This window comes from Sinocyclocheilus anshuiensis, unplaced genomic scaffold, assembly GCF_001515605.1.
Source record: "Sinocyclocheilus anshuiensis isolate Anshui unplaced genomic scaffold, SAMN03320099.WGS_v1.1 scaffold412, whole genome shotgun sequence".
Taxonomy (NCBI): Eukaryota; Metazoa; Chordata; class Actinopteri; order Cypriniformes; family Cyprinidae; genus Sinocyclocheilus; species Sinocyclocheilus anshuiensis.
In genome coordinates, this window is record NW_015558661.1 from 1,846,278 (window position 1) to 1,858,751 (window position 12,474).

Consider the following 12,474-nt stretch of genomic DNA (forward strand, 5'->3'; position numbering starts at 1 on the left):
TTGAACTTTAAACCGCATAAACACATTTCATTACACCAAGTACACAAAATAATGTTCTTTTTAGCAGCATCATATGACCCCTTTAATTTTAAGATTTGCTAAAGATTATATTTAACAGTGTTATTAAATTATTAGTGTTTTTAAAGATTAACTTTGCGTGTTAGATGATCTAAATGTAAAAAAAGCCAAGTAAGAATGCGTAATTAGGCTACATGTACAATATTAGGGCCCTTGATTTCGGCAATCCAGAAAACGCAGACGGAATCGTGGAATCCAGTAATAAAAACAGAATTTACAGTATAACGCGGAGTGTCATGGAATTTGCCAAATTTAGATGGATACATCAAAAGTAGGTCAGTGCACTTAAATAAAAACGTGATATGGACTAATATGTGTGATTATTAAGCCGCAAAATACTATTTAAATAAGAATCCTGCATTTCTGCGTTTCTCTGTGTAAATGAATGGCGCAGATGCACGGTTTAATTTACTACACACACACTGAAGCACGCGTGATGTTCGCGTTGTTTTCAGCCTCTGCCGCCTCAATATATGAGTAAGTTACATGAACACATGAATATAATCTCTTTCCCCTTCATGAGCATTTTACCATTTCTTTTGAGTAAAACTATCGTCATATCATATACAAACAGAAACTTAAAGGTCTTCACAGCATTCTCAAACTTGAATTTGAGAAAAAAATAAGATAAAGACAATAAGACAAAAAATATTTCATTCATAGGGCCTTAAAAATGTAATTTTTGTTACATTTTTAATGCACTGCTGTTTAATATTGTAAGTTTAATGATTTCAATTAATTAGACATGCTTTTTGATGAATAAAATGTAACCATGAAAACAGAGTCTAGAAAAAGTAAAATGAAAAAAAACAAAAAACAATAATAAAAAAATACAATAGATTTCATAGGACCCTACAATATCAACTGATACAGATAAATAAAAAAGAAAACTGTAATTTAAACAATATGGTACAAATATATCATGGACCCATTACATGTAACACTGCTTAAATGATTGGTTGTGTTTTAATGTCACCTTTTGAAACACAGATCTTCTTAAAAACATACCTAAAATTCGCTGGCACAGTGGTGTGAACAAGTAACCTTTTTTAAAACATAGCCTAAACATAAAAAACCTATGAATGAATAGGAAACCTAAATGAAACCTAAACCTAATGAATAGGAATGAATGAATGGGAAATATAAAATAGTTTGGTTTATTGTCCCACAAACAGAAGTTGCCCTCAATTGTGTACAGTACTGTGGAAAAGACAACTCAGTCCTTCCTGTTACGCCTGAACTTTGCACAGTCTTCTCCATTGAAGTCGCTCCATATCAAAGCCTTCCCAGCTGACGACAGCATTTTCAATCCTAGTTAGAGGCGGAGTGAGAGATACTGCAGATACTACTGAATCGGGTGCTGAATTTGAGTGTGCTGCTCTGATATTACCCATGTGACAGTTTCACATGGAGTTAGTTGCAGAAAGCATGTGCATCCCTGAATGTCTAAAATGAATTGTATGCAGGGAAAGGAGGTGATTTTTGTTATTCTTGAACGTTTTTTGTTATTCTTGAGTGTACTTGTTCACACCTGATTTAAACAAAGATATGACAACTAGCAAAGCCTAAGGCCCCGTCCACATGGAGCTTTAGCTGTATACGCATACATTTTGTATCGTATAGGCATTTCATCCAGATGGATCCGGCGTTTTGGGAGAGTGAAACCGATATTTTTTGAAACCGGGTCCCAGAGTGGATAAATCTGAAAACGCCACCCTTGCATTTTCGTGTGGACAGCGAATCCGTATATATTCTCTGAAATGATGACGCCATCAGCCCACGTCTCGCCCTTAGTCAGACACCGCTACATCACATAACAGCAATAAAAACATGAACAAACACTGAATGATTGTCTTTTTATTAACTAACATTAACACAGATTAATACATGTATTGTTTCATGTTCGTTCGTACACCGTGCGCAAGGTTTATGCGCATAGTCCAAGTCTTCTTCTCCGTTTTTAGTGCATCTCTGTGGCAGAATTACAGCGCCACATACTGGTCTGGCATGTATACTACAACGTTTTGTGTCGGTTTCGTGTGGACGCAGATATTTCTTGAGACGAGGAGAAAAAAAAAGATCGGATAGGGAAAGCTCTGGCTTCGTGTGGACGTAGCCTAAATTTCTACAAGTCACACCTGCAGCCTGATTGAATGCCAAGATCTTACTGGGATCATCATACATTCTGAGAAAAAAATGGGACAAAAAATTGCATGGTGTATATCCAGCTTTAGAGATCATCTGATCTGGTCTGACACAATGGGGACGTACTTTAACTGAGATGAGTGAAATGTCAGGACGTACTGAACATAGACAGTCTGCCTTTTAGGAGTCTGTGCTGCGCTTCAGGCAGAAATACAAAGAAAAACCGGGAGCGAACAGTGAGATTCACCAAGACACAGCGGAAATGGATATTTCGATCGAACAGCAGGGGTCCTGTCTGGCTTTGCAGTCTGTTACATCACTCCATCTTATATTGTTTCAGTGTAGCGTTAAGGCTGTTCAAAGGGCTCAAGAAACACAAGTAGCTTGATGATAATAAGAGCTGATGGTACAGACTCATCTTAAACTTTTTGGAGCACTGCATAATTTTCATGAAGTGGAAAACAAGTAAGCTGTCCCCTCAAGGGTCCAGTGTTAGCAACCAGCGAGTAACAATTTGCTAGACAGTGGTAGAGGTATTTATAATTTATAGAGAAATTTGGAAGACAAAAAAAATGTTAATGCCGTGAGTGTAAGATGATTTAGTCAACTTCTTAAAAATGTACGAATGACGGCGCACATTACATAATATAAAAACAAGTGGCATTTATTTTTAAGAATAAGAAACCAAGCGCAACTTTCAAACAAACATTTTACCAAAATACACTACTGTTCAAGAGTCTGGGGTCAGTAAGTTAAAAAAAAATAAATAAATAAAATATAATGAAAAGTAACAGCAAGAACTCATTAAATTGGTCAGAAATTACAGGATGTTTATAATGTCACAAAAAAATGGATTTCAAATAAATGCTGTTCTTTGGAACTTTCCATTAATCAAAGAATCCAGAAAAATTGTATCCTGGTTTGCACAAAAATATCAAGCAGCACAAAAGTTTTCAAGTTTGAATATAATAAGAAATATTTCTTGAGCATAATAAAATCAGCATTAGAATGATTTCTGAAAGATCATATGACATTGAAGATTGAAAATGCAGCTTTGCCATAACATAAATAAATTTAAAATTATATTAAAACAGAAAACGGGGGGAAACTTTTTTTTTTTAATTGTAATAATATATCCCAATAGTATGGTTTTTACTGTATTTTTGACCCAATAAACACAGCCTTGGTGAGCATAACTTTTTCAAAAATATTTTAAAAATCTTCAAAAGGTATATAGTGTTTGATAAAAATGTTCAATTCACTGAAAATTAAATGTAAAACGATAACCATATTCTGTTTATGATTTAATAAAAATAAAAGTATGTTTGTCAGTACATAGCAAAGGCCAATAAGTCATGTGCTTCAAAGTCAAGACAAGGTTTGGTTTAGCCACACTGGCTCATAATGCTGGTTTCATGTGTGCCCTCTCACACAGATGAGTATGCACAATAGGTAAGAATAAATTCTCTGAAATATGGTTTTTAATCTTATCAAAAATGCCACTTTGGTGCTAAAGTACGCATCTAGTGGCCTTTGTAAAAATAAAACCCTACAAACCTGAGCATGATCTTAATAATTAAGGACGCCTGTCGTTTAGGATTGTGCTGTGTAATTGGACTTCATTTGTGGCCTGGAAACTACCTTTGACTAAACCTTTGTGCTGGACACAAAGAATAATGACTTAACTGCTAGGTTTATACCTGGGCAATCTATAATTGCTGATACAGATCAAAACTGACCTGTTTTAACTGTCATATGAAGAAAAAAATTCAATAGAAAAATCCTGGAAACCTGCCCATCCGAGAATATTCAAAACACACACCACAGACATTTCAGGAAGTCTATGCAAGTACGAGGAATCTGAGACAGGTGTGATAAGCAAATGTACCTTATCCCATGAAGACTTGCATCACCTCTGACAATCACTGGAGCTACAGGCTAAACTAAACTCTTTTGGGAAACTCCCGATTTAACAGACTTCACATATTTAAAGGGACAGTTCATCTAAAAATTCAAATTATCCCTCACATCATTCAATCTCATAACATTTTTGATGTTTTGTTGATGTCTTAAGTCATTTAATGGCTTTTCTTCAATAGAACTAACAAGGCTGCCAAGCTCCAGTAAGTACAAAAAGTGTTAGAAGCCACAGTGTAAAAAACAGCCAGAAATGTATGTTATTCACTGAAAACCTTGTCTTGACAGCTGTAGTCTACATTCACTTTTATTCTATGGAAAAGAGCAGCTTGAACATTCCGCAATAAAAATTGTTTTAAATATCCTTTTAAAAGCTTTAGGTACATACAGCAGAGGAACTCCACAGATGGGCGTGTGTACAGAAGGCAAAATGAATGAACTGAAATATGATGCTTTGACCTCATTAGTTTCTCAGCTGCCCTAATATAGAGGTGTTTCAGTACAGTAGTCCGCATGCAAATGGTGCTGCGCAAGACCATCCGCTTATTTGGCTTGTAAATCATTCTCTGATGACAAAACATAGGAGTATATTATGACAGCCTCAGCAGAGGATTGTGATGGGAGGCCTGGGTGTTTTTCTACGTTGTCAAGGAAGTAACAACAGTTACAGGGTTGTACTTACTGTACAGGAAAGACTTGTAAACAAAATATCACCTGTATCAGCTCATTAGACCATTATACCTAAGGGCATAGCATTACAGCAGTGTTTTCAGATCAGCATTGCCGTAATTGGGTTAATTAACATAATTCAAATTTACAGTAATGATACATGACATAAACATATTTGTTTAAATAGATGTGATGCTTTAAAGAAATCCAATTTCTGGTTTAGGATGCATATCAAATACATATCAATAACGCATATCAAAACTAGTTTTGCAACAACTTATGCATAAAACGCTAATAATTTTGATTAGTGATTAATTGCATCTGTGTGCACGGAAAACACATTTAGTCTGGTAAGCATTAATATTAGTTCACTTTTAGTTAAAATCATGTCACATGACATGAGGCCTAATTCTATATTTATGAACATAGTGAATGAACAAATGCCTCATTACCAATACAAAGACAACATAAAGAACCACATTATAGGCTCAGGAGGGGTGAAGCCCAATGAAACAATAGTCTATTTGGTCCTACCTCTGTTTTAGGTTGTGGAGAAACACTGGCCCCCTTTCATATAATTAATTAATTAACACTAATTAATATCACTTTGTGCTCGCATGCTGAGCATGTCCTATTTTTAAAAGCACAGGCACACAAAGAGAAAATCCCCATCAAAACACATCCATAGTGTCCAGTCAATACTGCCTGTAATGTTTCTTTAACTTGGTGTGGAAGAATTCAGTTGAAGGGAAAGAATGCATGATTGGCAGATTATGTAAGATTAGGGATATGATTAAAGTTTTGACAGCTTGTAATGGCTACATCATTCTTTATAGTTGCCCGAGCACATATTATGACATCATCATAACGGACACCATCAAAAGACTGGATCTTCTAATGACATGAATGCTGTTTCATTACATACCGTCATCTAAGAAACCTTGCGTATGCAAATCAAATCCAAATAAACTAATATTAGCTTAGCAACATGCTAACACATGATCAGAATCAACTGGGAGTGTCTCTTACACACTACACACATTGTTAATGGTGTCTTCAGTCAAGAGTACTTCATACATGTGTTAGGATTCTCATAGCTTCATAACATTAAGGTTGAAGCACTGATGTCACATGGACTATTTTAATGATGTCCTTACTACCTTTCTGGGCCTTGAACGTGGTAGTTGCGTTGCTGTCTATGCAGAATCAGAAAGCTCTCGGATTTCATCAAAAACACCTTAATTTGTGTTCTGAAGAACCATGAAGGTCTTACGGGTTTGGAAGGACATGAGGGTGAATAATTAATGACAGAAATTTCATTTTTGGGTGAACTATCCCTTTAATATAAAGTAGAATTATTATACTAATACGCTTCTATAAAGGACTCAGTTATTCACAGGGATTTTCACATCACATGGATTAATCAATACTGGTTCCTCAGAGAAATGCTGAATTGACGGAGAAACTTGCTCATCAACTATTTCCTGTGAGTCTGGAAAAACTAACATGGAAAATGAGTGCACTGAAGTGATGGGAATTCTAAAGAATGTACGGTGAAGTACAGTATCAGAAAAAGGGTTCGGAAAAACTCCTTATGGTTTTCTCACACTTGAAATCCATTATTTAAGCTTGTGGAACACAAAAGAAGGAATTTTGAAGAATCAAAATTGGACCTCATTGACTTTTCATTGTCTGGACAAAAAAAAATTATATATATATATTATTATTATTATTATTGTTGTTTAAACTATAATTATGAAAAATTAAGATATAATATTGATCTAATATATCTTAACATATGATGTATTATGGTTGTAAATTATAATTATAGTAATGAAATGTGCTTCAGTCTGAAACTGACTATAGTCTGAAATAGACTATAGAGTTATTTAATAAATTCGCATCCTTTGATTTGTTAATCACACTAAGCTATGTCAATTATTGTGCAGCCCCATTTCTTTATTTTACATCCTACATAATTAATCATTAGCTTTTCATCAACTCGCAAAGCCCCTTTTGGGAAACCCTGTTCTAAATGATGACAGAAAAACATGAATGGCATGTCTGATGGAAGACAGCCTTGGATGCCACATCTCAAAGCCTTAACAACAACCGCAAAAACATAAGCAGACAAGATAAATGACATTGCATCATCTTTCATGCAGTGGCATTTTTGTATGTCTAAAAGTCTTGCTTTTAATCTCCCTATTATTAACCCTCATTCTGGATTTCTCACAAATATTCAGAACACAAAAGGAAGTAGCATGCATGACGAAGCTTAAACGGAAAAATCAATCCGCTGAAACAGGTATGATCTTTGAACCATAAAAGCTGATACTGCATGAAGAAGCAGTGACGGAATCTCTAATAAAAGCCAAGAAGGGAAACCATTAATCAGACTAGAAACTCTCTTTGGTGTGTTTAGCATGCATACCATTCCACACCTCATCCTGTCATCGTGTGAGCCTGACTGCTTTGCTAATTGTTCCAATGCATTTCCTTCCACCGTAATGAGATGGAACTTCTCATCAGAGTCAATACAATCAGCTACAAGTTTGCCAGGGTCATTTACAAATGAGGAGCCTTGCTACCAAGATACAGGAATGACTGTCACACAGCACTCACCTCAGCAGAAGTGGCCAAACTGCATCATTTTGATATATGTGAGTGCTATATTGACACAAATAATACAAGCAGTCAAACAATTCAGCTGTTTGAGAAAAAGTGTGATGCTTTTGTTTCATTATCTCAGAGTCCGAGCTCTCAGTGTGCTGATCTGTTGGGCTTGAAGGACACTGTAATAAAGGCCACAGATAAAGAGTGGAAAAGCTGTTGTGGTGGGAGGGAGCTGATAAGGAACTAAGGAGAGACCTGTGTGACTGGTTTTGCATGGTTTCTTGTAGCTGCGTAACAAAGAGGCCTGGATCCACGTCAGCTGTTTAACTGAGCTGCGAGTGTTTGCAGCAGCTGTAATGATTTGATTTTGGTTAAAAAGAGAGATCAAAAGATGCACTGTAAAACTGGGTCTAAAAATTGTGGTTAAGGAATGCATTTGTCCTCAAATATTCAATGCACTTTTGTTAACCAGAGCTACCTGTTTGTCTAAACAATGGAAGACAGGGGAGAGCAGAAAGATCAGTAGTGCTTGGAAAACCTGTCTGGAAACAACTTATTGTGCAAAATTCATAAAAATAGCATATTTCACCTTTAAAGTCAATATGACACATCATTCGCAACCTACTTCATAATGTGGTGTATTTCAGAGTAAAACAGGATATTTACAGTATTTTATTACTTACATTACCATTCAAACATTTAGGGTTTGTATAATTTTTTTTTTAGCAAAGATACAAGGAAATTTACCAAAAAAAAGAGAGTACAAAAACGTGTAATGTTACAAAAGATTTTCATTTCAAATAAATGCTGTTCTTTTGAACTTTCTATTCATCAAAGAATCCTGAAAAACAAATGCATCACGGTTTCCACAAAAATAAATAAATAAACAAATAAATAGAGCAGCATAACTATTTTCAACACTCTAATAACAATAAAAAATGTTTCTTGAGCATCAAATCAGCATTTTATAATGATTTTTATAGGATTATGTGACACTGAAGACTGGAGTAATGTCTGCTGAAAATTCAATAAATTAATTACACTTGAAAAGATATTAAAGTAGGAAAAAATTCAATTGTAATATTTCACAATATTACAGCTTTTACTGTATTTTTGATCAAATACTGTAACTGCAGCCTTGGGTACCATAAGAGAATTTCCAACCTCAATTCTTACAGTTGAATGTTTGAATGCTAATGTAATTCAAAATTAGAAATTACATTTTGAAGAAAAATTCTGAAGACAAATTTTTTTCTTTGGAATATAATGCACACATACATTTTTTTTTTTTTTTGCAAAAAGAACAGCATTAAATATTGACATCTGTGAATTCATGTTGACTTCAAAGACCGCTTGAATGAAAAGCTAAAAACATTTATTCACATTTATGAATAACAGTACTTACTAGAAATAAAAAAACTTTTCTTACATCCCTAGTATATTTCTGCTTGGGAATGATGGATGTCAGGAAGTCTCAGGTTTCACTGGATTCTCCAGACTTTCCCTTTAGGCTTCAGGGTAAAGGGTTAGTACAAAGCTCTGTCTCTCTAGCCACACCCTGATCACTGTCTGGCAGCATACTCACAAAAGCCCTACAGGGAAAGGTCAGGTGTTTCCTGGAGAACACGCACGTTATACTTTTTTCTTTTCAACCTCTTTGTCCACTGTCTAGGAATAACTGGCCGATTGTCTGAATCACTGTGAAATCTGACACTAGTGTCTGATTGTGATGGATCAGGAGTGAGGCTTTGTAGCAGGGGTTAACAGGTGAGCTACCCTGGGAGACTTCCGGTTAAATCAATGAAAAGTAACAGGAGGAGAGCAGGTGCACTAAATAAATGTTCCCTTTCATGGGAACTTCGAACTGCGTCCTCTAGGGGTCGCTATGGGGGAATGCCTCGTTGTTTTTTCAATGTATGCTTCAGACACGGGTCACGACGAGGTGTTCCCCCCTAGCGACCCCTAGAGGACGCAGTGTCTCGTTCCCTACTCAGGGAACCATGGTTACATAAGTAACCTGAGACGTTTCATTGCACCCCTTTTCCCAATTCTGTACACGGACATAATAAAAACAAATTGGGAGGCTATACTGCATTGCCTCGCTGCAGCTCAAACAGTAGAGCACACCACTAGCAACACCAGGCCATGAGCTCGAATCTCAGGGAAAGCAAGATCTGATAATGTGTGCACCTTGAATGCAATGTAAGTCACCTTGGACAAAAGCACCTGCCAAACGCATGAAGGTAAATGCATTTAGAGATATATTGCATTATGAGATATGTATATTGCAAATTTACAATACATATGTTTTTACAATTTTGCTGTACTATGTTTAGAATTTTAAAACAAATTTAATATCATTAATATTATTAAATAATATTCACATTTATATTTATTATAAAAAAATCATATGCATTTAAATAAAATGATTTAATATTATTCTTGTGTTTATTTAGTGAATAATATGCCTTGATTATTTTTACCTTGATTTTTATTTACATTTTTTTTGTAAATATTTATTCTAATATTCTAACCATCTTTTTGGTTGAAGTAATGGTTTATTCAAAAAATATTTACCCATAATATTGTCAAAATCCTGAAGAATATCTAAATAAAATTGTATTTTATCAATATTTAAGCAATATCACCCGTAGCCTATTACACTGGGTTAATCGTATAACTTTGAGCTGTGCTGATGGAGCCAGGGATGTTAAAACAAGAATTGGTCATAAACCATTTTTAAACCTGCCGTAATTCAAATTACGTTATACTGGGACTCAGAAAGGTACTTTTTTTGTAACACAAAAAGGTGCATGAACATTACAATTAAAGCTCTTTAGTGCTTCTCTCAGATTTCTCTCTCCAGCCCTCATAGAGACTCTTGTTTCTGCATCAGTTACTTTAGCAGTGGCATTAACCGAGCCATGAGTGAATGGAGAGTGATCGCACATCCAGCCCATGCTCCCCTCCCCCTGGACCTGCACACGACTTGTTTACCTGCCCAGAGGCACTGAGAGACCTCAACAGTGACGTAACATACGATTTAATCAAGGAGATGCAGTAACAGGAACAGAAGACCATAGAATACAACAAAAAGCACAGAGAATGAAAATAGAAAAGGGGCGTTTTCGTTGAAACAGCACAATAAAAGAAAAGATGGCTCACAAGTGAGTCTACTTGGGGCTAATGACTCTTTTTGTCCACCCCAACAAATCTAGGTTGTGTTTGGGTCAATTCAACAAAACCTCCCACTAAGGAGGGGGGTCGAAACTTAGGCAGGGGTGCATTGTGCCCCAAACTAATCCTCTTTCTGAGAGCAATAACCAGCGAAAGACACAAAGCTCCAACAACAGACTACATAGTAAATCACACACTCAGCATTAAACAATACGATGCAATTTAAAACAATTTATAAAATTATTTGTCATTCAAAATGTGCTTTAAGGTACATTTAGGTGCACATCTACTTCTTTTCATGAGGTCTTTAAATGAGACCCCCCTAAACATTATCCCCTGGTTTCACAGACAAGGCTTAAGCCTAGTCCCAGACTAAAATGTAAGTTTGAGCCGTTTCAACTGAAAGAAACTCACACTGATTGATCTTAAAATATGTCAGTGCCCTTGTTTTGTCTCAAGATGCACACCAGTAATGTTTTTTTTAAGACAGGGTTATAAAAATTACTTAAGTGTCCTAATTGAACTATGGCTTAATCCTGGTTTAGTCTAAGCCCTGTCTGTGAAACCAGGCCTATCATGTGTTCTTAGATGAATGATAATATTAGATAAACAGCTTATTTAGTAAAAGCAAGTTCGTCTGAGAAAAAAACACATGGTAAATTTGTTCCTTGGTCTTCCATACAGATTATCAAAAAAAAAAAAAAAAAAAAAGAAGCAGATTATTAAGATTAATTAGGAGATGAGAAAGAGGGGGTTGCCACAGAGTCCAATCCAGTTAAACAAGGATAATGCCTGACTATCTCTCCCCCTTGAACCAGTGGCCTACACTGGAAAAATGCCTGGCTGTCCATTCAATAGTATTTGTTCTCGGTGTAATCGATGACACACATGGGCAGGGTGGTTATGATGACATCACTGGTTTGGCCTTTTTATGATCATTGAGATAACAGCACACAAGCTAATAATATACGACCTAAAAGCTGTGGAACACTTTTAGGGCAAAATATCTGAACAATACCAGAACACAAAGGCTAAAATAAGGGACTGAACTGGTGTAATATGAATCCACCCTTATGGTGACTCTGTGAGAACCAGACTGAACTGAACAGTCTATCCACGGCTGTAGAAAAAAATATTCATTTTGCATACAAGCCCAAACAACTTGGAAAGACTGAGTCACCTGCAGCATTAGTATGTGACCATAAATATGAGGCTATACCAAGGTATTTCCTAGTCTGTAAAACCATATTTACATCTAGCTTTCCCACTGTAAAATATATGTCCATGAGAGGTCAAAATAGAATAATACAAATAAACAAGTATCAGTTCATATTTGTGGAATTACAAGGCATAACTGCTAAGTTTATATTACTTTTCAGTCGTTTGTACCAATTACTATATGATAAAATATTTTACAGTTAAATAAGTAGATTTACTAATTAAATTTTTCATTATTCATAATAAAACTTCCTAACTATGGGAACCCTGACAATAAATGTACAATGGTGATATTAACGATCCCAACCTGCACCAAAAAACGAAAAGATTTAGGACTAAATATCAAATGAGGAATTCAATGTGACACCTTCTCCCAACAAATGTTACATAATATTGCCAAACAGTTCATATATAAAAATAATTTACAGTACATTAATATCCAATAAACAGTTATTGTTTACTGCTTATGCTGGGTTTGACAGATACACCTTAAACGCAAACAAACGTCTTTCCTTTTGCAGCACACTTAGAGGAATATGAACTATAAGAGTCACTAAGCTCCTCAAAAGAGGAAGAGCCCGTCATAAACACTGGCTGTATCTCCTAACCCAGTGGTTCCCAACCCTGGTCCTGGAGCCACCCCAACACTGCACA

The 12,474-nt window shown here is 35.7% G+C and overlaps 1 protein-coding gene across 1 annotated transcript in view; it reads right to left on the bottom strand.

The window, feature by feature from the left end:
• LOC107681073 (unconventional myosin-Vb-like) overlaps window positions 1-12,474 on the bottom strand; it is a 59,192-nt gene that overhangs the window by 45,661 nt on the left and 1,057 nt on the right. The gene's annotated exons all lie outside the window — the stretch shown is intronic.